Raw genomic sequence first — 27,642 nt, forward strand, 5'->3', positions numbered from 1 at the left:
ACTGCAGACTTCCTTCCATCTCTCTCATTCAATTACTGCCACAGTATTATTTCTTCAACTTCATCATGACTTCCAGATACCCTCTGATTCCTCTCAAAGCATCCCCTCTTGTCTTCACCACTTCTTCAATAATATAGTTACTACAACAGTAGTAATTACAATAACAAGTAAGTAATAGCAATTAACAACAATGACTAGCATTTATTGAGTTCTTAGTTTATTCCAAGCATTGTATTAAGCATTTTCGTGCCTTACATCATTTAATTCTCAGGACTACTCTGTGGACTAGGTGTAAAGGGCCTTAGTCAAGCCTTCCATTCTGAGCCCGCTCTAGGTCTCGAACTGAACACATATACACTGCTCATCATTACAATGTAACTGCACACAAGAGATGCACAGCCGTCACTCTAAAACCTAGGACAATGTAGCAGGATGGCACTATGGCTTAGTAGAATTATACCTGGAACCTATGTTGTTTAGATACAGGTAACGGGACTTGCCAAAGGAAGTTTTTTCAGCCTTATAAAGTAATTATACTAGAGTTTGGGTGTGACATATTATGGAATATAAGAGGCTTGGTAAGCTCCCCCTCAGGACTTCCTGCAACCCGGCAGGATCTCATCCTAGACAGGTGAAACATCATCACCACCAAAGTAGGCAGTTCTGTGAAGAACTAGGGAAACAAGATGTTACACTTACTTCACATATATTCAGTGAGATAATCTGGGCATCCTTTGCTTAAAATGTTTCCTTTGCTCTTATAACATCCATACATTTATGTATTAGAGTTTGCCAGACCTCCAGCCTGAATACCTTATACAGATGTTATCCCCATTTTACAGATAAATAGCCTAGATTTTATCATTGCAACCACTCTCTTGCCGACAGTTTCAATCCCTTTCCCAACAGTAATTTCATTGCACCTACTTGTCCAAACCTCTATCTAGACCAGATTTTTCTCCTGACTTGTAGAACAATATTAGCAACTTCCTACTTAACATTTCCCCTTGGTATCCCACACATATCTCACACTCAACATGTCCAAAACTGAGCTCAGCTCCTCCCCCAAACTGCTCTTCCTCTCGGTTCCCATCTTTTTCACTGATGCAACTAGTTACCCAGCCTCACAAGCCAAATAACTGGACATTAACCTTTGTTCTTCTCCTTCCTCACAGTCCAGGTGCAAACAAACACATGTTGCTCTTATCCCTATTACCTCTCAAGGCCATATCATCCTCTTCATTCCCACCATCACTCAGTTCAGGTATCTCTAACCTGGGAGAATTTGGTCTGATGTCCCTGCAATTTGATCTTTTCCCTACAATTCATCTCAAAGATGCAATTTGATCTTTTCCCTACAAAAATCCTTCAGATTTTTCTGAAGGGAAAGTTTGATAACATCCTTGCTATGCATAATACTTCTAATGGTTTTTCCCACTAGGGCTTCCCTTGTGGCGCAGTGGTTAAGAATCCGCCTGCCAATGCAGGGGACACGGGTTCAAGCCCTGGTCTGGGAAGATCCCACATGCCGTGGAGCAACTAAGCCCGTGTGCCACAACTACTGGGCCTATGTTTTAAAGCCCGTGAGCCACAAGTACTGAAGACCATCACCATCCCCCTCTCATGTTTGGATTAGGTCATCTTCATATGTGCTCCTGTATTACCCAATTATAGTAGTTAACACATTATATTGCGATTATATAGTTACTTGACTGTTACACCTATCCAACATAAACCCCCTGGAGGGCAAGAAATATTTATCATTCAATCCCCAGTGCTGAGCCCAGTGTCTAGTGATGCATGCAAGATTCTCAATAATTTATTGGAATGATTTTGTTTGATTGAGATCTCAACTCTCTGAGAGTACTTACTACCCAGGTATATTCCTCACAGAATCTCCCAGAAGCATAAAGCAAGAAGCTTAAACCTAGAGCTACCTCTTTTTATTAAGGGCTTTTAAAAAATTATTAGAATCATATGTGTACCATAAAATTCATTTCATCACTGACCTACCAAATTGTTCTATAAACCTCTGGCTAGACTGATTCTATATTGTTTGGTAAAAATGTAATCTCTTTTGCTTAAGAGAATGCATGCACATGCATATGCACACACACACACACACACACACAAACACACACACACACACACACACACACACATTGGTTTTCTATTGCTGCATAACAAATTACCACAAACTTACAACTGTAAATAACACAAATGTATTATCTCACAGTTTTCAGGAGTCAGATGTCCAATACACTTGAACTGGGCCCTTTGCTGAGGGTCCCAAAGGTTGACTAAAATCAAGAGGTCAGCTGAGCTGAGCTCTCCTCAGGAGATTCGGCGGGAAGAATATGCTCCCAAGACCATTCCTGTTGCTGGCAGAATCCAGGTCTTGTGATTGTGGGGCTAAAGTCTCCATCCTCTCACTGGGGGCTGTTGACCAAGTGTCACTCTTGCTCACATTCCTCAGCTTGTGGCTCCCTCCGTCTTCAAGTCAGCAATTACATGTTGAATTCTGACTTCTGCTTTTCCAACCAGAGAAAAACTCTATTGAGTTAAAGGGTTCGTGTGATTATAACAAGTCTAACTTGCTCTCGTAAATATTTATTTTATTTATTCATTTTGGTTGCTCCAGGTCTTTGTTGCAGCAGGCGGGATCTTCGTTGTGACATGGGGGATCTTTTTTAGTTGTGGCATGTGGGCTCATAGTTTCAGCATGAGGACTTCTTAGTTGTGGCATGCGAGCTCTTAGTTGCGGCATGCATGTGGGATCTAGTTCCCTGACCAGGGATCAAACCCGGGGCCCCTGCATTGGGAGTGTGGAGTCTTACCCACTGGACCACCAGGGAAGTCCTACCCTCACTCTCTTAGGGACAACCAATTAGTAACTTTAATTACATCTGTAAAATCCCTTTTCTTACGTAAAATCATATAATCAGAGAGTAACACGAGAGGACAGAGATCAAGGGGCCATCTTAGAATACTGCCAAAATACTTAGAATACTATCCAAATTTCCCTCTTCTTATAAGGATATCAGTCAACAGATTAGGGTCCCCTCTAATCCAGTATGACCTCATCTTAACTTGATTATATGTCCATACACCCTATTTCCAAATAATGTTACATTCATAGGTTCCAGGTAGACATGAATTTGGGGGGAAAACTATTCAACCTATTCTATTGTCCTTGCATTAATTTCACAGGGATTTGCTCCATTAGACAAGAGTCATACCCACATATCTTTTTGAGAAGGTCTCCTCTCTATCTTTGGCTTCTGCAGAGATGTCTAAGGGATACACCCCTAAGCTTCTGAGAGACCCTCTGGTTTGATTAATGGGATCTGTGCATCACACTCTTAATCTCTTAGAAGAGGCTTTTGTATGATTGAATACTTTGACCTGTTGGTCTTTCTGTTGTTTTAGTAAAGACCTGTATAGACACGGAGTCCTTCTTTCCTCTATGTCATGCTTTCAGAAGTCATTTCTGACATTTAGCATCTTTTACCACCTGAAAAGCCTGAGAAATTTCAAGATTATCCAGTCCTCATCTCTTTATGTTTACCAGATTTTCCCTAAAATTATTTCTTTTTCACATTTTAGTATAAGCCGTAAGGAGAGACAAACCAGCACCTTTAACACTTTGCTTGGAAAACTCCTGAGATGTATATCTAAGTTTGTCATTTACACATTCTGCTTTTGACATAACTGCAGGTCACAATTTTTCTAAGGTTTCTGCCACCACACAACAAGGATTCTCCTTCCTCCTGTTCCAATAACATGTTTCCCACCTCCTTCTGAGTCCTCACCAGCATTGTTCTTAAAGTCCAGATTTCTAAGAACAGTCTGTTCATGGTGATTTAGGCTTTCTCAAAGAAAATCTAAGTTTTCTCTATAATGCTTCTCACTTCTTGCTGAGTTTTCACCAGCTGAATCTTTAATGTCCATATTTCTGCAAACAGCCTGTTCAAGGCAGTTTGGGTTTCTTTTATCATGTTCCTCAAAATTCTTCTAGCCTCCAGCCACTGCCTAATTCCAAAGCTACTTCCACACTAGGTATCTGTTACTGTGGGGCAGTACCCCGCTTCTAAATACCAAAATCTGTATTAGTCTTCTATTGCTACACAACAAATTACCACAAACTTAGCAACTGTAAACAACCCATACTTATTACAGACATATCTTGTTTTATTGTGCTTCACTTTACTGCACTTCACAGATACTGTGTTTTATACAAAATGAAGATTTGTGCTAACCAGGCATCAAGCGACTCTATCGGCGCCATTTTCCCAACAGCATTATATTTTAGTTAAGATATGTACATTGTTTTTTAGACATGTCACTGCACTCTTAATGGGCCACAGTATAATATAAGCATAACTTTTATATGCAATGAGAAACAAAAAAATCTGTGTGACTTGCTTTATTGCGATATTCTCTTTATTGCAGTGGTCTGGAACCAAACCTATAATATGTCCGGGGAAAGCCTGTACCTGACAGTTTCTGTGAGTCAGAAGTTTGGCATATCTTACCTAGGTCCTCTGCTTGGGATCTCAAAGGCTGAATCAAGGCACTGGCCAAACTGGAGGCTCTGAATAAGAATTTTCTTCCAAGTTCATTAAGGTTGCTGGCAGAATCCAGTTCTTTCTGATTGTAGGACTGAGGTCTCCATGCACTTGCTGGCTGTTGGCTGGGACTCACTCTAACTCCTAGAGGTCACTCACATTCTTCAGCTTGTGGCTCCCTCCATCTTCCAAACAGCGATGCTATGTTGAATTCTTCTCATGCTTTGAATCTCTGACCTCTGCTTTTCCAACTAGCCAGAGAAAAAATTGCTTTCAAAGGGTTCAAATGATTAGGTTAGGCCCACCTGAATAATCTCCTTATCTTAAGGTCAACTGATTAGTAACTTAAGTAAAATCTCTTTTGCCATGTAACCTAATCGTAGGCATAACCTCAGAGGGTGGAAATCATGGGGGCCATCTTAGAATTCTGTCTTTTACGCATCCTCACACTGAAAATACTCTAGAAATGTATTCATAGTGACAACTCTGAGTTTTCATTTCTTTCTGCTTTTTCATTTTGTGCAATAAAAAAACATATGACTTGGCAATCAGGAAAAATACAGAATGACACCATTATTAATTTAGTTCACATCACTGTGACCTTACAGAATCTTGGAGCTGTTTGCCCATTTGCAATAACTACGACTGCATGAATTACTGATTACAAAAGATAGTCAATTTTTAGAAAACTGCTTTTGTTACAATGGAAGGTTTTTCTGCAAACACACACACACACACACACAGGCACACACATGCACATATAAGTATTTCTAATAAAACAGATGTATTGTTAATGACAAGCCTTGAGACTAGGTGGTTTAAAATAAGTGTGCCTAACACTTTTATTAAGTCTCACTTTACCTACTTTTATAGCAAAAGAAATACAGATGCTGACGTCCTATTAGCTATAACAAACCAGCAGAGCAGGATTGCATAATACAATTGGCTTTCAGTTTCTGTTCATGCACCAAATGTTTATGAACTCCCACTATATGCCAAGCACTTGGGTACAGAGATACAGATGGTATCACCATGAACCCAAATGAAGAGCTCAAAATTTCTCATTTTTCCCAGCAGGCAAGTTTCTAATTTCACTATTTCACCTAAACATGTATACTTTAAATATTAGTTGCCAGATTCTGGAGGGCATTTGAGAGATCCTAAAAATATTTTCATAATTAAACAAAAATACACCTGCATTACAATCAGTGTTTATTCCTTGTTTCTTAAGAAACTGATGTTTTAAAAACAGAATTTGGCAAATTGTAATTTTTCTTTAAACATGACCCTTGATCAGACATTTTCTTGACTATTTTTTTCAGAATCAGGCAAAAGACCAAGATCACCTGTCTTTGGGGTCACGTACATTTAAGGTCACATCTCTTTGTCAACATCGTCTGTTCTTTGGAAAAATATAGTAGTTGGCCCCAAATGCCACTTACTTTGAAAAGATCTTGTTGGCTTAACCTCAGCCTAACCCAGCCAACCCACTGAATCAACCCAGCAGCAAGCCGGGCAGACGCTGGAAAAACGGAACACCAGGCTGCTCATGGGCTGTTTCCACTAGAGCATACTGCATTTTATGGGTGAAAGGTGATTAGTCATTTAGAAGGTCTACCCCCTGTGGACAATTTTAATGCAGCCTGGCATTTCTGACACAACTTTAAATTGCTTGGCTGTTTAGTTGCTGTTCTTCACCTGCTTACAATTCCCCATCCTGAACTGCAATTCTTCTGACCAGAAATGGAGCAAGTGGGGAAGGACTACAAAGAGAAACTCCAAAATGTTCAGTGACCTGGAGCTGAGAGGAGGGAAAAAGGAAGAACCGAGTCTGACAGATGGGGATTCTTCCGCTATTCCTCTTTTCTATTCTCCTGCCCCATTTAACTGGCTTCTACTTTCTTCCATCCCTTTCCTCATCTGAGAGATCTTCCTTACCACCATTAATTCTCAAACACTACCCAAACATCCCCACCTTCTTATCCTTCTACTAACACTGGTGCTACAGGTGCTAACATAGCCATGCTGGGCTTCCAATGGTAAAAGTTAAAAATCACAGCCTTCCACTGACTTACTGTTCACCTCTTCTTTCATTCATTCAAAGGACATTTACCAAGTGCCTTCAAGGTGTCAGGCCCAGGGCTAGGTGCTAGGGATAAGCAGGGGAACGATACCTGGTCTCTACCTTCAAGGAGATGGAAGGAACAGTCATATACACAAGGGTCTGTAACACATTGCATTAAGTGTTTATGCAAGAGCACGGAGAAAGAGTTGGACTCAACCTAAATAGGTGCACTAAGGGAGCCCATATTTTAACACTCCTCCGCCCAATAAAACCCTATATGCTAAAACAAACAAACAAACCAGTCCAACTCAATCAGGTACAAAATAATGAGAATTTTCCAAGGATATCTGGGAACTGGGTTGAATTGGGGACAGAACTGCTTTCCAGCGAACAGTCACAGGTAAAATAAGCATATTTCTAGAAAGAGGTTTGTATGCCAGGAGAAATGGAGGTCAAATTTGTGAAAGACGTGCATTGCAGGAGGATTCAGGATATACCACATATCTGTTTATCTTGGTAACTTTTTTGCCCAGAGAGAAGAAAGAAGTATGAAATGAACTTAAGTTCACAAATATGGGAGGCAGGATATGCATCAATGCACTTTTTAGAGTGCTTACCTTGGCTAAGAACAATGCAGTGTGGTCTCTTTGCAAATCAATAACTAGAACCATAGAGACAGAGTTGGTGAGACTTAAAGGTCCCCCTCTTCCCCAGCCTCCTTGTAAAACATTTGAAAAACCTTGATATTCCCTTGCAATGTTATAAAGACTACTCTTTGTAACAATATCAAATGTCCTTTCCATGGAAAGATCTCCCCATTCAACCTTTTTTTCATTGCTAACAACTAGAGACACATTTGCAACTTAATTCTAGGCTTGAAGGCCATGATCTTGAAAAATCACTTTCAACATTGCAAGTTTCAACCTATAATAAAAACATTTTTTAAAAGTGGGCTGGAAACAGCACCTATTCCCACAAAGGGTTTGGCAACCCAGACCAACTAGGGGATGCAGGGATGAGGTAAGAGGAAACTTCAAAGTTTCCTTTGGAGCCTGGCCTCTTTCATTCTTTTTTCAGACATTCCTTATTCATTAATGAAATATTTATTAAAAGCTTTGTCCATGCCAGTCACTGTACATGATACTAGGAGCACAGAGATGAACCAACAGTTCAGTTCAGCCTCTCAAGATAGTCCTCATCTAAGGCTGATGACAGAGAGGTATATGATCATAATACAATGTGAGGAAGACAAAAACCCGAGATGGGTGCCAAGCCCCAAGGAGTATAAAGGAGAGTGTGCTGCATTAAGGCTAAAGGGGTCAAGGAAGGCTTCTCAGAAGAGGGGATATCTGAGTTGAATCTCAAAGGTGGTAAAGGATTTCCTCAAGTGAAAGAGGATGGAAAAGGGGAGTGTGTGCAAAGGTCTGAAGACAGGACCCCTCACAAAATGCTGGGAAAAACAGAGTAACTTGCAATGGCTCCCTTCTTTCCCACCATCCTCACATCACTAATGATGATAGTGATGACTTTAACTTTCTCATGACTCAGTTCAGGCTCACAGATCCCACTGGGGGATTTACCAGCCACCACAGAGTCACCCCTGTGTGTGAAATTACCTCTTTATACAGGCTTCACTGTTCTTGAGGTTTGCTTCTCTGACGGATCTGTGGGCTGGTTGATGGATCCAGCACTGGGAAGGATGCACTGACCCTGGGGTTGCCTTTAGGGAAGCCAAAAGATACAGAATTCCAGGTATCCCGGAGGTTGTCTAGCTGCTATGTACCACACCCAGGTTCTCAGCAAAGGCCAGGGCCCCCTGTGGCTGGTAAGGAAGAACCTAGAACCTGGGCCTTCCCTGGAGAAGTTCTCATGGCAATAGCAGAAGCACAAGATGGCAAGTTCAACCTTGTAATCACACTTTAAGCCTCCTCTTACATCACATCTGTTAACTCCCATTGGCCACAGCAAATCACATAGCCAAGCCCAAGGTCAGGAGTTTAGAAGTACATTCTGCTCAGCTGAGGCCAAAGCAAATCATAGAGTATCAAGCCCAACATCAACTGAGTTAGGGAAGAGAATTCTTCCCATGAGGTCACGGGCAGGGAATAAATATTTTGAACAATAATATAGTTCGCAACACTTCCTTTTAGAGGGCATATGAAACTTCACCTCATCTTGGGCTACACTGATTTAGCCCAATAAATTATAGCATTTGGTCTTTAATCAAGTGTTGGATAAATCTTTGAAGTCAAAAAACAATAATTAATTGAAAAAACAATAATTAATAATTATATTAATTGTATATCTAAGTTTATTCTCTGAGAGCAATAGTCCTGTCCTTGAAGAACAAACAATCTGAATGGAAAGTCAGGAAATAAACTTATTTATATAAATTGAGCACCCCCTTCAATTTTTTCAGGAAGCAGTTGCCTTTTCTGTGAAATGTTCATATTAAGCTATTTGATCACTAGAGATATGTATTTTTAATGATTTTAAAAATCATTAGGATATTTGTTTGCTGGATATGCTATTAATCATTAACTCTTCTAGGGAGTAAAAAAAAAATTGTTTAATGCTTTAAACAGCTTTATTGACACATAATTCACAATCAGAAAATACACTTCCCCCCAAATTTGCCCATATTAAATGTAAAATTCAATGGTTTTCCATAAATTTAAGTTTACAGAGCCATCACGACACTCCTATTTTAGAACATTTCCATCACTCCCAAAAGCTTTCTCAGGCCTATTTGCAGCCAAACCACTTTCTCACTTCCAGCCCTAGGCAACCGCTAATCTATTTAGTCTCTATAGATTTGCCTTTTCTGGGGATGTTTCATATAAATAGTATCATAGAACAAGAGGTCTTTTGCATCTGGCTCTTTTCAGAGCATAATGTTTTTAAGGTTCATCCACGTTGTAGCAGGTATCAGTAGTTCATACCTTTTTATTGTTGAATACTATTCCATTATGTAGACATAACACATTTTATCTATTATAAATATTCTTATCTTAAATTCTATTTTCCCTTATATTATTATAGCTGCTATATCTTTTTTAAGTTTACTGCTTGCATACACTCACACAGGTACATATATATTTTTTAAATCAACTATTTTTAATGTTTTAGATTTATAGAAAAATTACCAAGATAGTATAGAGTTACTGTGTAACTCACATCCATTTCCCCCTATTATTAACATGTAGGATGTTAATAATATCCTACATTATTAAGGTACATTTATTAAAATTAATGAACCAACATTAATACATTATTATTAATTAAAGTCCATTCTTTAATCAGATTTCCTCAGTTTTTCTCCAGTGTCCTTCTTATGATACAGGATCCCATCCAGGATGACACATTATGTTTACTCATCGTGTTTACTTAAGCTCCTCTTGACTGTGACAGTTTCTTTGATTTGCCTTGTTTGTGATAACCTTGACATTATTTGAGGAGTACTGGTCAGGTATTTTGCTTAACGTCCCTCTATTGGGGTTTGACTTACGTTTTTCTTATGATTAGACCGGGGTTATGGGTTTTGCAGAGGAAAACCACAAAGGTAAAGTGCCACTTTCACCACATTTTATCAAGGATACGTATTATCATCATGACATCACTGTTGGTGTTGACATTGATCCACTGATCAAGGTAGTGTTTGTCAGCTTTCTCCACTATATATGTACTCTTTTTTTTCTCCTTTCCACACTACGCTCTTTGGAAGGAAGTCACTATACACAGCCCAAACCTAAGGAGTGGGGAATTACGTTCCACATTTTTGAGGCAACAGTATCCACATAAATTATTTGTAATTCTTCTGCATGGGAGATTTGTCTCTTCTCCCCCATTTATTATTGATTCAATCATTTATTTATATCATTATGGACTCATGGATACTTATTTTACAGTTAGGGTTATGATCCAATAGTATTTTATTCATTTTGTTCCTCAAACTCTTCCAGCTTTGGCCACTGGGAGCTCTTTCATTTGCTTCCTGTGCCCCAGACATATCCCCAACATTGTACATGTAGATTGGTTGGTTGGTTAGTTTTTTTGAGCACTTTCTTACTTTCTGGCACCATAAGATGCTCCAGGCTCATTTTGTATATTTCCTGTCCCAGTTCTAGAATCAGCCAGTTTTCCAAGGAACCCTGGTTCCTTTGATTGGAGAATAGTTTTAGAAACCAAGATCTGGGGACTAGGTGTGCTCATTTCTACTGGAGTGTTATTGCTTCTGGGCCTGCTCAGCTGACAGAACAAGGAAATATATGTGTATATACTAACCTGTGTATATATACATTTCTATGTGTAAACGTCTCTACTGATATTAAGCTAAACCTGAGTTCATACTGACATCTCAAACGCTAACCCATTTCCACTTGAATAATTCTAGCCTCCTCCCTTTGCATATCTCTAACTTTTCAGTGCAACAGTGAGACATCTTCTGACATCATGTAACATCTGATTCCCATCATCTGACATCAATTTACTTAACTGTTCAATTCCAGAATAGCAGTATCAGAACTGTTAAGCTATATGGCCATAGGTAATAACGTTATCAACTAGTGACAGTGTTTATGCACAGTTTCTTTTGTCATTAGTTTTACAGACTCCACTCATTTCCAAAGTTACTTAGGTTGGTACCTCTTACCCCTACCCCCTTCAGTGCGGTTGCTTCATACATTTGTAACACATACAGTTTGATTGTTCCTTCACATACATCATTCAATCCTGAGACTCCTCCAATCTCCTAATTGACTTTTTTACATTTTTGTTCTTTTTGCTCCTGAAGTTTTGAAAAACATATAATGTCACATAACCACAATTATATTATCACACAGAATCCTTTCCACATCCTTAAAAAATGCCTGTGCTTCACCTACTGAATCTCCCCCCAACCCCACCACAGCCTCATTCCAAACCCTGAAAATTACTGACCTCTTACTGTCTCAGTAGTTTTGCCTTTTCCAGATTGTCATATAATTAGAATCATAGAGTATGTAGCCTTTCTAACTGGCTTATTTCACTTACCAATATGCATTTAAAATTCATCATGTCTTTTTTATGACTTCATATCTTTTTATCACTGAATATAACATTCTATTCTATGGATGTACCACAGTTTATCTCTTCACCTACTGAAGGACATTTTGGTTGCTTCCAGAGTTTGGTTACTATAAATAAAGCTACTATAAACATCCATGTGCAGGTTTTATGTGGACATAGTCTTCCAATAAGTTGGGTAAACACCTAGGAGCACAATAGCTGGATCATATGATAAGATTATGTTTGGTTTTGTAAGAAATTGCCAAACTGTCATCCATCCAAACTGTCATGATGCAAAGTATCTGCATCATTTTACATTCCCACCAGCAACGTATGAGAGTTCCTGCTACATCCTTACCAGCAACTGGTGTTCTCAGTTTTTGGATTTTGGCTATTCTAATAATATGTTTTTTCCATGCTTTTGCTTTCAACTTATTTGTTGAAATTTTATTTGGAGTTATTTATCTACATATTTCATTTTTTTCTGTTCTTTATTGCCTGTATTGTATTAATTTTTTTTTTTTTAGATTTTCATTTTTATTTATTTATTTATTTAGGCTGTGCCAGGTCTTAGTTGAGGTACGTGGGATCTTCATTGCGGTATGTGGGATCTTTTTGTTGTGGCATGCAGACTCTTAGCTGCACATGTGTGCAGGATCTAGTTCCCCAACCAGGGATGGATCCTGGGCCCCCTGCATTGGGAGCGCAGAGTCTTACCCACTGGACCATCAGGGAAGTCCCCTGTATTAAATATTTTCTAGTGCACCATTTAAATTCATCTGTAGGATACTGTGATGGACTGAATGTTTGTCTCCCTGCAAAGTTCATATGTTGAAACTCTAACCCTCAATATGATTGCGTTTGGAGGTTGGGGCCTTAGTGAGTTAATTAGGTTTAGATGAGGTCATGGGGATGGGGTCTTCTTGATGGAATTTTTGTCCTTAGAGGAATAGGAAGAAAGATCAGAGCTCTCTTTCTCTCTGCCACATGAAGACACAGGAAGAAGGCCACCATCTCTAAGCCAGAAAAAAGGCTTTCACCAGGAACTGAATCTGCCAGAACCTTGATCTTGGGCTTCTCATTCTCGAAAATTGTGAGAAATAAATGTCTGTTGTTTAAGCCATGCAGTCTATGATATTTTGTTATGGCAGCTTGAACAGAGTAATACAGATGCCTTTGACTATATATATTTTAGTTATTATCAGGCACAATTTGTTGAATATTTTTTCTTCCCTTTTTTATCTCTCCTGAACTTCTGGAACACCTGTGTTGGATCACCTGATGATGTTCCTCAGGTCTCTGAGACTGTTCATTTTTCTTTCTGTAATTTATAATTTTTGATCCAGCTTCAATTTCATTGATTCATTTGATTCTGCCATCTGAAATCTATTGAGCCCCTCTAGTAACTTTTTTCATTTTAATCATTGTACTTTCAACTCTGGAACTTCTATTTGATTTTTAAAATAATCTTTATCTCTTTATTGATAGTCTCTACTTAATGAGTCCTTGTTATACCTCCTTTACTTCTTTAACTATTGTTTCCTTTATTTAACATGTTTACAGTAATTGCTTTGAAGCCTTCCTCTGCTAAGTCCAATATCCGACCCCCTCAGAGATCATTTCTATTTATTGCTTTTGTAGGGGAGGCAAAAACCTTACCTCTACTCTCTTAAAGTGTCTGGCTACTCCTGAGAATTAAATTGACAAAAGACATATTAACAGGAGAAAAGCATACACATTTATTTAAGGTTAGTTTTATAAGACATGGAAGCCTTCATAAGGAAATGAAGGACCCAAAGAAGTGGCAAAACCTGAATGCTTATATACTGGATTGAATAAAGAGTGGCAAGTGTGGAAACATAACTAAAATAAATGAAGAAACTAAAGGAAGATAAGAGTTATTTTAACAATGTCTGTTAGTACAGAATTCTCCTGGCCTTGACTCCCATTTCTGGTGATAAGAATGTTTCTTTCCTCCTGGCACAGGGAGGGCAGATCTCACATTGGAGTTTTAACTTCTGCTTTCAGGAAGAAAAAGGAGAATCAGAGTGCCTTTCTTGCACCTACTGTTTAAGTGCCTTTAACTCAAAATTATCAATATATCAAGGCAGCTTATTTTGGGTAGCATGTCCTTAACCCCTTCATCTCCCCAACTTGGAAATTCCCCAGAAGTTTCACATATGAAAAGCTGAGTTGGAGGCCGAGGAGAGAAGGAACAGGTTACTAGCTGATTGGCAAAAGATCTTCAAAGGAAGAGAATAACATAGATAAAGCACTAATAAATAAGCAGAAAAGAAAAAAAAAAATCTAAGTATGTTTCCCCATATCCCTTTAAACCAGTCTCCCATCCCTGGGAATAGGTCAGTACAATTAAGAAAGAAAAAAGGTTAAGACTCATTTATCTGATGATTTATCTGATGGAGAGTGTTTATCTTGTCCTTTAAAAGGACAATAGTGTAGATTAGACATTATTTGTTCCAAGTGATTTACATAGAAACCACATTCTCCACAGATGATCACACAAGCTCCTCCTTGTTGGGCTATCAGTGTGTCCAGAGCACAAAGATTTTGGAGTTAAACAGAAGCTAAAGTATTAACTCTAATTGAAGTGCTTCCAGTATTTGCACATTAATGCTGAACTCTTGTTCTATCACTATGAAAAGATTTCAAACTGCCTTTTCCAGCTCATAAGTTCCAAAGCCTGGGGAAAGGGATCTCAATACTGAAAAGAATTTAGAATTGTGATACACAAGTGGGTTTTCTATGACTTCCTGCCTAGTACATTTAGTATGAATATGTGGCACTCTTTTAAGAACAAAGGTGCCTAAGTTTGTAATTTTATTTAAAGTAAAGTACCTGGTGACAGAAGGCATCAGGCGTCCAAATCCACATTGTCCCGACTATCTAGATGGGAATCCTTCAAATACCTTGTCATTGCATAAGCCAAAAAGACCAGCAATGCTCATGGTTAAGGTCAGAGTGGAACTTTTGACCCACTAGGGTGGAGTTTGTTGTGTTTTGTCATCTGTCATATTGGCATCTGCACAACTCCATCTTCCACATATCCCCATCAGTCTGTAGGAATGGAACAGGTTGCAAAATATCTAATATAGGAGAGCTGCAGTTCAGCTTTGGTAGTTATGAGGCTTGCTTTTGTCACGTGGCCAACCTAGTCCAGAATTTTGGTCTACTTTGGTCTACAAAGACTACCCCATATGTAATCTTTGGCAGTGAGCATCCTAATTAGGGGAGCAGCTGAGCTGCTGAGCTACCCAAGATTGCACAAAGGTGTCTTGTGACCTAGCCACAATATTTGATGATCTGGCAAGTGTTTGTACCATAAGTGCTAGGACCATCTATAACCTTTGTGTGAGGCTTGAGCTTGTCACCTGTGGAATCAAACCACAGAGTCTGATTGAAGCATTGCCTTTGTACGTCACCTAGGACGGGTCAAGCACCATGACTGTTTTCAGTGCAAAGGGAAAAATTCCCTTCTAATGACTTCATCTGAGCGAAGGATGGTCCTTGAGATTCTATAGAGATTTTTTTCATGTCCAATGAACTCAGCAGAAGGAGAAGTAGGTGATGTTGTTTACTTGGCTGTGGATACCATACACCCATTTTCTAGAACTGTTCTACCAGATGTTCACACTGGTAAGAACAAAAATTAGGTCAGGTTCTTTTGCATGATCTAGATGTTGACATAACGAGTAATTAGACTGGTTAGCTAATGTGGGTAAGGTTTGGGAAAACAATGTAAAGGAGTGTCAGGTCTGTCCCTGACCTATTGAGAAAATAGTAAGGGTTAATAAGAATGAGATACAGTTTGAAAGAAAGGCCCTAGTGGAGGATCAGAGGGAGAATAGGACAGATTGGGACAAGTAATCTCAGTCAACCCTTAATATAATGGCCAAAGAACGGGGAGGCTTCATTAAAAGGAAGAGGGTTGTTTTTATGTGTTTGTTTTTCTGTGGAGTTGGAAACTTAGTATGGGAAGAAAATAGGTGGAAATGGAGTTTTTTAATCCATGTTCTTGGGAAAAGCTGTCTAATTCATGATGTCATCTGCTTCCAGGGCTTGAGAATTGATGCCAGAAATCATTACTTTAAGGTCATTTGTAAGAATGGTCCTCCACTGGTCCTGGGACTGCTGATCTGGGTCTAGTTTGGTGTCACTCATGTGAATTCATCAAAATTCTTCTATTTTGATGGCAGTGTAGGTGGTTAGGAATACTTCATAAAGTCCTTCCCAATGAGGTGACAGTGTGTGCTTTCTTTTAGAAGCCTTGATATACCCCCAATCTCCTGGTGGAAAGGATGGCGAGGCTAGTTAGTTGGTGGAGGCCATGCTTTCTTACCTGTTGATGATGTGCTCCAGGTGTACCAGGCAATTCTTGTATGTAGCTAGTCTTAACATCAAATTGTTCTCTTAAGTCTCCATAACATTCACTCAATCTGGGAATGGAAGGTTAGAGACGCCAGAAGGCAAAGGGCAGCCAAACATTATTTCAAAATGGGTTAATCCAGGTCTACTATTTAGAGTATTCCAGATTTTTATAAGGACAGTGGGTAATGTTTAAGTCCAGTTTCTTGACAGACTTTTCCTAAAGTCCTTTTTATGTCTTGATTTTTACATTCCACTTGCCATGATGATTGAGCATCCTCAATCATCAGGTAGGAAATTCTGATGAGTATGCCAGAGTTTTTGCAAGTGAGTGGTTTATTTCTGCTGTAAAACTAATTGCTTGATCTGATTCAATTTGTAAAGGAATGCCAAAACAAAAAATAATCTCTTATTCACTTCTTTACCACTATTGTAAAGTAAAGTGGCATCAGCACATCTAATGGATAGCATTCACTCTATCCCACTGAACATACAGACAATTACCACCAGTGGGAATAGCCTAAACCTTTAAATCCATCTGGAGTAATACAAGGGGCATGTGGACCTTGGAAGACTTCCTAAGGTATGTTGGCTTCTAAAATTTGGTGAGATTACAAGTAGTGCACTGGGAAATAACTGAGTCAGAAATTTTATGAATGCCAGAGCAGAAACAAGTATCTTTTAGTTCCTTGACTATCCCCCATCTGCACATATGTCCCATCTTATGGGAGATCGATGCAAGCCAAAAGGTCAGAAGAAAGGGGGCCACACGAAGTCTGTTTGGCCCGATGTAAAATGTGTCTGACAATTGTTTGGCACCTTTTTGTATTCATTTGTCTTTTTTCAGACTGAGGAGTACTTGTCTGATAATAATATCAGCCACAGATAAAGGCCGGTTTATAAATTGGGTGGAGAAAGGGTGGGGATCCGTTTTAGGCTGTGTATTTAGCAGCTCTGTCAGCCCTATCATTCCCTAGAGATGTACAATAGTATCAGTCTCCTTAATACAGACTGGACAATGGAGGTGAAGAGCCTCTCACAGGGCAGCCATTGGCAATAGGAGTACCAGCAGGGTTTAAGAATCTGTGGGAGGGCTTCCCTGGTGGCACAGTGGTTGAGAGTCCACCTGCCGATGCAGGGGACACAGGTTCATGCCCCGGTCTGGGAAGATCCCACATGCCGCGGAGCGGCTGGGCCCGTGAGCCATGGCCGCTGAGCCTGCGCGTCCGGAGCCTGTGCTCTGCAACGGGAGAGGCCACAACAGTGAGAGGCCCACGTACCGCAAAAAAAAAAAAAAAAAAAAAAAAAAAAAGAATCTGTGGGATTTCTAGATTGTGCCAACAGCATGGCAGACTCGAAAAGCATATCTCCAGTCAGTAAATATGAGCATTTTTTTCCCCTTGTCAGCGTGCAAGCTCTAGTGAGATCTGTAAGCAGCCCAGGCTGATTTTACAGTGGCAAAGGGTACACCCCAAGCATTTCATGTGGGAAAACAGTTATTATGTTTTCCCAGAAATTGTATCTACAAGAGCCATCACAAAATAGAAGTAAGTCTGGGCTGTCTAAAGGGGGCATCTAAGAGGTCTTCTCCTTGCTTTGAGGCCATTTATATATGTAGTTGCAAGGCAATCACGTGGAATGGACTGAGGCTCTCTGTCAGCCGGGGGGTGGTAGAGTAGCCAGATTTAAAGTGTTACAACAATGTAGGATGACGGAGGGATTGCAATTAGGGCTTATTCGTAGGTGGTCTGCCACCCATGTAGAGAGATGCTATGTCTTACGAACTTGTAAGAGAGTATGGGGAATATGCTTATTCTTACATTAGGCATGTACTGTAAGAGTACTGGCTTTGTCGTTTAGGGCAGCATCTGAGGCTACAACATGCAGGCATGGGGCATCCTCCCTGCCACAAGGTCCAGGTGACATGAGAAATATTCTTTTTTTTTTTTGCGGTACGTGGGCCTCTCACTGTTGTGGCCTCTCCCGTTGCAGAGCACAGGCTCCGGACATGCAGGCTCAGTGACCATGGCTCACGGGCCTAGCCGCTCTGCGGCATGTGGGATCTTCCCAGACCGGGGCATGAACCTGTGTCCCCTGCATCGGCAGGTGGACTCTCAACCACTGCGCCACCAGGGAAGCCCCATGAGAAATATTCTTTAGGACGTATGAGAGGTTAAAAGTTGTCCTGCAGCAATCCCATTATTTTTTCATGGCAATATCTGTGAAAAGGTTTGTGAAAATTAAATAAAGCGAAGAGCCGGGGGTGTGGACAATGTTAATTTTAAGGCGTCAGAGGAAGTTAATGCCTCTAGGGGCCAGGAAATATACTCTGAGGTAGTATCTGGAGGAGAGCATATAGGGGTTTAACAAGGGCAGAAAAGTGATGAGTCCATTGGTGGCAATAGCCAGCTGCCCCTGGAAATTTATGCAGCTGCTTTTCTTGTTTTGGGAGAGGGGATGAACGAAATTGATTCAAGGCATTTTAGAGAGAGCTTTTGAGTGCCCTGAGATATTTCCTGTCCTAAGTAGGTAACGGTTATTTGCACCCTTTGAAGTTTAGACTGGGAGGCTTTATGGCCTCCTTCAGCTAGCGCCTTTAGGAGAATGATGGAGTCTATAAGAGCACCCTGTTCAGTCTGGTTACGGAGTGAAAGGTCATCAACATATTGAATAAGAGTGGAACCTTGGGTCAAGGCTACAGAACGTAAATCAGCTTTAAGGACTGGGAAGAGTATTAAGGGAGACCCACACTATCCCTGAGGTATGGAAGTCCACGTCAATCATCTTCCTCTAAATGTAAATGCAAAAAGAAATCGTGGGTCAGAATGCAATGGAACCAAAAAGAAACCTGAGCAGACATCAACCAACTACTGTAAACCAGGCTTCATCAGCAGGAACTGAGGTGAGAATGGTACCCGGATTAGGACTATGGGGTGGAGGAATTACAAAGGAGTTTGAGGCTCTTAGATCTTATGCAAATCAATACATTTAATTTCCATCTGAATCAAATTTCCCTTCTTTCTTTACTGGCAAGATTGGGGCGTTATAGGGTGAGGAAGTAAAGATAAGTTATATAGGGTGATATAAAAAAGAGTCTATTATAGGTTTAATTCCTCATTCTGCATCTCCTGAGAGGGGCTACCAGGCCACTGATGGGAAAGGTTTGTTCCTTTTCCTGGCTCTGCACAAGCTCTGTGCTCCACAGCAATCCAATCTCATTTGCATGTGAAGCCCAGAGACTAGTTGGGACAACTTTAAGGTTGCCTCCTCTACAGAGGATTTAAATTGAGATGAGATTTCCTTAGGGAAAGTAGGAAGCTTGAGGTTTAGTCTGAGGGGGGCGGGGGGGACTGCCTTTTTATTACATTGTATGGTGGCATTAAAGTTACATAACAAATCTCTGCCTAAAAGATTTGCTGGTGAAGAGTCAGAAATTAGAAAAAGTATAATGGGAGTTGACAGCCTAAGGATATTGCGGTGGCCTGAGATGTGGACAATGGAACAGGCTGTCCAGGGACTCTGACACCTAGAATAGAATCAGAGGTGACAGGTAGTATTAAATCCTCTGAGCAGATGCTAGAGAGACTCACACCAGTGTCAATTAAGAAGTCCAGCTTCGAATCCTCTATTTTAAGTTTAATAGTGGGTTCTGCAGTGTGACTGAGGATTGGCTGACCCTGTGAGTTGATGGAGTATTTATTGTCCCAGAGGAAGGAAGAAATGAACCTTTTGATGGTGCTGGGGCTTAGGGAAAAGGTTATTTGAGCTTTTTTTCTTTTAAGTTAAGGATAATTGTCCTTCCAATGTCCTGGCTTCTCACAATATCTGCAAATACAGGGAAGGCTATGTGATTGGTGAGAAAAATGAGTGGACTTTGAGTTACCCTTAGAGTCATCATTTTTGTTTTTGTAAAGACTCAATGTGCCCATCAAGGTCTGTTCATTTTAGTTTCTTTTTTGTCTTGTTTTCCTGCGTGCTATTTACAAAGAACTATGTAGTTGCTTCTATAGTAATGTTAAGAGACCAAACTGCCCAGCCAATGACACTATTTTGGATTTATCTCTCTATATCAGAGAGAAGATTTCCAACCAAGGCAGAAATTAAAAGATGTTCTAGACTCCAGAGTTTACTGCAGCGTGCCTTTGCAAAGTCTATATAAAGCATTCCACCAACGTTTTAAGATGTTCCTCTTTCTCTGAGCACATAATTCAACCTGAGACCAATTTACCTTAGAGGGAGGCCTCCATTATCCCCACATCAGGCCTTGAATGTTGGTCTGGCTGAGCCTTTTCCTGTTATTTGCAGGAGGGCCTGGGAGATTCTGGTCACCTTTTTCCTCTGGGGAAGTGTTGGCGGAGGATTTCCCACCTGAGGCCATCTAGCCTGATAATTACAGTATAATCAAGGGTGGAAGAATGTCCTTTAATAGCCAGTCCAAGTCCCTAGAGTGGGGCTGTGAAAGGCCACTAATCTTTCTAACTCTTCTCTAAATTTGGTAGAATCTTCTGAAAGTGGTGGCAAAAAGGCTTTGGAATTTAAAAGATCTGGTGCTGTCCAGGGAAGCCAAATTCTTTGCTGTGGAGGTCCAGGATGCATCTTCATGGGACATTGCACAGGAAGGCCTAGAGATGACTGAGTTTAATTACAGAGCCCAGGGAAGTAAGAGGGGTTGTAAAGTACTGCAAAGTGATCCCGGCTGTGAGCTCCTGGAGCCTGTGCCAGATTTATTTCCTGGCTATCAGTGTTTATACAAATAACCTGTATATTCCAGGCCTGAAGATCAGGCTACAGCACTTCCTGTAAATCTTGCAGGGAAGGGCAACTTAAAGCAGGTATCTGGGCGTTTAAGGGATTTGGGGGGGTAGTTGGAGCAGTTTTGGGGGAAAGTTGAAGGAATTTGCTGAGGAGATGGGGCCAGATTTTGAGGACAGGGGTTTGAGGCAGGGGGTCCACAGATCTAATATATCTGTGGTCAGGGACAGGTAGATGGAGATAAAGGGAGTATAGGTGGGTAGAGAAGGAAGATTTATAGTGGGTGTGGATTTTAACTTTTGTTTTTAAACCTGTTTTCTGTTCTTTAATCTTTTTAAGGGAGTCTCTAAGGCTAGCCGATAAAATCCGTTGTGTCCTCTTTTTAATTTGATCTTCCCATAGAAACCAATGGGATATTTGTTTAGGATGAGAGCTCTGTAAAATTTTTTTGAATAAATAATTTTTTCCAATTCAAAGGATCCATCATCTGGTTATTGACAAATATGATCTTCAAGGGTATGTTTATTTCAATAGCAACTCAATCCAATAAGCCTTTTTATGGAAAGACCAGAGGTAATTTTCTAGGCACAGACACAAGACACATCCCCAAAGCAGGTCTAGAAGATGCAGCCCGCAAAATCCAAGAAGTTTCACTCTAAGAAAGCAGAGATCCTCATTGTCACGGGAGGTAAGAATAGCGTTTGTGAAAATTGTGACTCCAGTCTCCCACAAGAATTTGAGATTCCTCTAGTCGCAGACCTACTAGTTTGTGACACTGGGTAGGCAATACTAGGAAGGGGCTTTCCCAGCACTAGGGAGATAAAGGTCCCTTATGGACTGGGATCCTTTATTAAGACAAAATCCCTGAAAGCTGTCACGGTTGGACAAAGAAACTGCTGCATGTCACTTCTTGTCTTGGGTTCCCAGCCTGTGGGCAGGTCACTTGAGGCAAACCCAACTGGCAGAGACCAGAGAGAATATTCTCACTGGTCACAATGCCAAGCTCTCAGGACATAAAACAACATGAAGAGAGAATCTGATCCAGCTGTTGTTGTTGTTTTTATCTGTGACCCACAGCAAAGTTTGTCTAAACAGATGCTGATCTGGTGAGAACTATAAACTAGTCAGACTGTGAGGCCAGCTCGAACAACAGCCTTGTGAGACCTATACCTCTGTTTTACCCTATGAATCTCCTCTTTATGACAAATGACATAGAAACAGAGACAAAGGAAAACTATCTCTGGGAGGCAGGAGATCAACAGAAAACAAGAGTACTCCAAACAGAAAACATTAGAGGTGCTATGCACAAAAAACTAGTTCACACCAATGGTTTTCCCTGCCAATCTGAACTTGAAAAGGGAAAAAGACAAAGGAAGACTCATCACTCTCGCCCTCCCACCCAGACCCTACAGGTGGAGATTTGGGAGAGAGTGACATAGTAAGAACTCTTACCAACTTCCAGCGTTTGTCAAATGTCCCAGGATCTCTCAGCTTCAGCCCCGAGAGTGATAAGCAGTGACCCAGTCAGTACTATCCCATCTTCACTGCCAGAAACGGTAGGGGAGGCAAACGCTGTAGGGGAAACATAACTAAAATGAAGAGACCAAAGGAAGATAAGAGTTATTTTAACAAGGTCTGTTAGTACAGAAGTTTCCTGGCCTTGACTCTCATGTCTGGTGCTAAGAATATTCCTTTCCTCCTGGCACAGGGAGGGCAGCTCTCACATGGGAGTTTTAACTTCTGTTTTCAGGAATAAAAAGGGAAATCAAGTACCTTAATTTCACCTGCTCTTTTTCAAGTGATTTCAACTCAAAATAATATGTCAAGGTGGCATATTTTGGGGTGACATGTCCGGAAATCCCTTCACTTTTCTTCCTGTATATGTATGGTCATACCTTCCTAAGCTTTTTTTTTGCATGCAATTTTTTAAATTGGAAATTTGTAGATAATGTATTGCAGCAACTCTGGATTCTTATCCCCTCCGGGGTAGTTGTTGTTGCTGATTTTTTTTGTTTCTGTAATGGCTTGCCTGGATTAACTCTGTAGAGTCTGTCTTCCCGGCAGTGTGTAGCCACTGACGCCTTTGCTCAGGGTATTTTTTTTGTTTTTTATTTAATATACTTTTGCTTTATTTTTAAGTCTGACTCCCTAGGGGTCAGCCTAACTTAATGGTCAGTCAATGATTGATTAGAGGTTGTACATAAACATCTTGAACCAGTAAGGTTTCCACCCTTTGCTGTGAAGTTGCGTGTGTTTAAGGAATGTCATCAAAGTTCAGTCAGTTTACAGTCTGCTCTAGCTTATTCTTTCTGCATACTCAAGACTTCACATTCATCAGGGACAAGTAGATAGCCAGGGCCCTATCTGGTCTTTCCTCTGTGAGTGCATGTCATTGAGCATGCGTACATCTGCTTCCAAATCACCAGGGCTAAGTGGACACTTCTGAGCCCCTCTATCACTCTCTTGATCTCTGGATTTCCCTTTTAATTTTCTAGCTGGTCTGTCAATCTCTCACTTGCCCAAGCAGTATTGACACCTCAGGCAGCCTTCTTAAATTGTTTGCTATTATCCCTGGATTCTCCTGTTATCATTTTTGACAATGCCCTTGTGTATTTGTGCTTCTCTCCAGAGCAAATCAGCCCCCTCTAGTAAGAAGGCTGCGATTCCTCACAGCTTGCCTGGCCCTTATAAAAGTACTGAGTAGCAGAGCTGGGTGGGGAATGGCAGAAACCCCAGGATAAAATGCACAGACTCCCAGTATTCTTAATGATGCTTAGTTTTTCTTGAATAAATGCTTCTCAATTAGATAGATGCCTTTGGTCAATTTCCAAAATCCTGGAATGGCTGTTTTTAACAGCTTTGTCTGATTTTGTATTTGCTTTTTAGGGAGAGGGTTTGCCTACTGCCTCACTCAACCTTTCCAGAAGTCCCACCTCACATTCAAAATTTTTGCTTTGGGCCAGAGGTCATTGTAACGTTTCATTATGACATGTGAAAAAGGGAAAGATATGCAAGACTTATGAACAAGCTTATGAATGAGGAGATACACCATATTTTTTTAATAAAAAGATTCAATATCAAAAACATTGAACTATAGATAAAATGAAATTCCAATTAAAATATTGAAACAGGAGGGAAGGGGGCAGGGCCCAACCTTTGAGAGAATGACATAGCCAGAGGACATGACATAAACTGATTAGAGCCAAATGGGTCCAAGATGGCAGACAAGTCGACTTCCACTAGACCTTGAGCCTCAGTATACGCTCACTGTAACACATCAGTAAGCTAAATGACACATCCACAGGCACCATGGCAGTTCCAAGACCAACCATAAGGATCAAAAAGTGGGCGGTGGCCCAATTCCTGGAAATCCCCGCCCCTTCCTGAAATAGCTGGAATACTCCTTCCACTCATTAGCCTATGAAATTAGGCGCCCTATAAAAACTGACAACCCCATACTCTGGTGCTTTTCTCACCTTCTGAGATGGCCCACACTCTGTCTGTAGAGTGTGTTTCTCTCTAAATAAATCCACTTCTTACCTATCACTTTGTCTCTCACTGAATTCTTTCTGCGATGAGACATCAAGAACCTGAGCTTCATTAAGTCCTGAAACCAGGTGTGTGACCTCAGTTGGAAGACCTCAATTGGAAGACAGTTTTGACTGGGTTTGAATCCTAGCTGTGTGGATTCAAGTCCCAATCAGGAGTTTGGCTGGGTTCAAGTCTCAATCTGAAGTGCACAGTTTCAATATCAGCGGGGCTCTTGATGGAACATGATTAGACAGTGTAGATATTGACACAGGAATAAGCCAATGGCAGAGGTTAGAAAGGCTACAAACAGATTGTGTAGGCAGAATTCTACGAATGACTCCCCTTGGACCGAGGTAGAATATGAAATGTCCTTTCCATGATTACATTACATTATATGAAAAAATAAAGATTATCTAGGTAGGCCTGGTCTAATCAAATGAGCCCTTTAAAAGTAAAGAATTTTCTCTGGTTGGTGGAAGAAGAGAAACTCAGGGATTGGAAGGCCGAGAAGAATTTGACATGGAATTGCTGACTTTGAAGATGAAGGGGGCACAGGACAAGGAATGTGGGTGGCCCTGAGCTGCTGAGAGTGGCCCCAGGCTAACAGCCAAGGAAATGGGGACCTTACTCTTATAGCCTCAAGGAACTGAATTCTGCCAACAACCTGAATGAGTCTGAAAGCAGATTATTCTCCAAAACCTCCAGATAAGAGCCCAGCCCAGCCAACTCTTTGATTTCGGCTTTGAACCCAGCCAAGGCTGCCTAGACTTCAGATCTACAGACCTGTGAGATAATAAGTGGGTGTTGTTTTAACCTGAAAATTTTGTGGTAATTTGTTATGCAGCAATAGGCAACTAATACACAGCCCTATATTTATACAAGTATTTGACAGATGACAGAGCTGGCTTTGCAGATTCTTGGTGAAAGGAGATCTCTTCAATGAGTAATTCTGGGACAAATGGTCATACATATAGAATACAAAAAGGTTGGATCTCTACCTCAAAATGTGACAAGCAAATAGAAATTTTCGATGTAAGGAATTCCTTAATGAAAGATGTAAAACACATAAAACGATTGAAAATTCAAGTATGCAAAAAATTTTAAATTCTATTTATCAAAGGTCAACATTGAACAAAGAAAAAAGAAGGAAAGGACAAGAAGTCTGAAAAGCAGGAGTGTACAGTGTCTCAAGAGTTCCGAGAGAAGCATGTTTGTAGAAAGGAAGTTGCCATCTTTGCTGAATTCTACTGAGGGGGGAATCTGAGGAAGACAGAAGAATGTGCACTGGATTTGAAGACACAAGGAACACTGATGACCAGAACAAGAGCATTTCAATGGAGTAGGAGGAAACCCAGGGTAGTGCGTGGACAGCTGTGTCTCTTGTTCATCACCCTTCCAGAAAACGCCACACCTTCCTAGATGCCTAAAACGCCCTATCACTTGCATATTCACAGCTCTCCTAAAATATCTGAACATGGTAGTGACAGGTTCTAGTTGGCTTTTATTCTGTAACAGAACAAGTAGAATTATGATCTGTATCATGATTTACTTAGCTGATATCACATGCTTTTGAGAATTCTATCATTTTTCTGACATTTCTTCATCTCTAGCAAGATGAGAAAGAGAGAAACCATAACAAAATTGTGGCCATCTCTACAGTCAAAATAGGTCTTAGTTGTTTCTAGTCAAGCCGAACTTTCTGGAGGGTCAAGGGATGGAAATTTGAGGTGCATTTTGCCGTGCTAAAATCTTACACTATATGTATGTGTGTATATATATATACACACATACATATAGTATATATATATGGTGTAAAAACCCTGAAATTAATCCCCCCCCTTCTTCCTCTCATTGTACCTTGCAATGTTGACTCAACTGGTCATTTTGACCCCACTAATTCAATAAAAAAAAAAAACTCAGGGTAAGGGGGCGCAGGGGATGGGACAGAGGCCCAGTCGTGTGCTCCCTAGGGACTAGTTGTATCTCAAACCATGGAATCTTGAAAATATCCCCCTTCCTCAAAATTATTCTCCTCCAACCAAAATAGCTCCTAAACTATAGAAGCTCTGGATGTGCAAAAGGATTTCAAGATTTCACTAATGAAGATTATAATTAAAATATTTAAATGGGTTTTTAATTTTCTTTCTGGGCTATGCTATTTCCTAGTCCTCTCGAGGAGCTGCTATTGTTCAATCCTGACAGAATTCTCTGTTAGAAATTATAGCCTGCTGCCTTTCAGCATCTTCATTAAAATGCAATGCTGCCAGATATATCTGCATGCATATGAATGAAGCATCTATAGAATAATTAAGTCATGAATAACACATTGCTGAGCATGGCTTTTCCTGAATAGGGAAAGACTATTATTTATGAACCAGAGATTTTATATTATATGAAAAAATAATTGGCAATAACAAGTATTATTTGAAGACACGTTAATTTAAATTATGATTGCCCTTCTATAGACTCCATTTTTAATAAAACAGCATTTACATTAGAAAATGGATGTGAATTTATGTGCCATTTTTCTTTATTTTGCTCAAAAGGCCACCTGAAAGCTTTTTGGCAATGGGGATTGCATAATTTGAGAATCTTGAGGTCTTTTACAAAAGGTCATTAGCATCACAGCGACTTCATAGGCCTGGGTTCAAACTAATAGCTACATATCAATGGAAAAACATAGATACTGTTCACAAGCAGTACTTAGGCTTTTTCAAGGAACACTGTGGAAGCAAAAGCTGAGCTCCCCTGAATCCACCCCTCCCCCATGCAGTGTGTTTGAATCAAGAAACAGTTCTTTTCCAAAAGCCCCAGTTTAGCAATGACCACATTCTAAAGTTAAACTGTGCTGTAGTTTCAGCACTGCTTAATGTTTAGCTCTGGGCTCTCCTGAGACCTTTAGCCACAGTGCACTGCGTGCTAAAGTACAGAGGCAGAGGAAGAGTAAGTGAGAAGACATGAGAAAGACCAGAGAGGGAAAAAAAGGACACAAGGCTCAAGGTGAAAAGAGAAAGGAAACATCTCTTCCTTCTTGACCTCCCTCAGGTCCCTTGGTTGAGTCTCTTTCTTGGTCATATCTCTTTGTGATTCATTTCACATTTGGTCTTTCTTCTGCTTCTTTTTAAAAGACAACACACCCAGTAAAGTCTCAGTAAAGTCTCCCTGAGGAAGGGTCAGAGTCAAATGTCAACAGAGCAAATAAGCCTACCATCTAGTTAGTCCCCACGGCAGTCAAAGGACCTGTTTCAAATCTGGGGAACCCGTTTCCTCTTTTCCTTTTTCCCTCACAGGTGCCTC

General features: G+C 40.4%; 1 long non-coding RNA gene across 2 annotated transcripts in view; it reads right to left on the reverse strand.

The window, feature by feature from the left end:
• The window catches only part of LOC125961470 (uncharacterized), a 186,349-nt gene that overhangs the window by 92,925 nt on the left and 65,782 nt on the right, over positions 1-27,642 (reverse strand). For both annotated transcript variants that reach the window (XR_007472217.1, XR_007472221.1), the window contains one exon: positions 22,267-22,386. This is a non-coding gene — a long non-coding RNA (uncharacterized LOC125961470). The remainder of the gene's footprint in view (positions 1-22,266; positions 22,387-27,642) is intronic.

Source organism: Orcinus orca, chromosome 1, assembly GCF_937001465.1.
Source record: "Orcinus orca chromosome 1, mOrcOrc1.1, whole genome shotgun sequence".
Lineage (NCBI taxonomy): Eukaryota > Metazoa > Chordata > Mammalia > Artiodactyla > Delphinidae > Orcinus > Orcinus orca.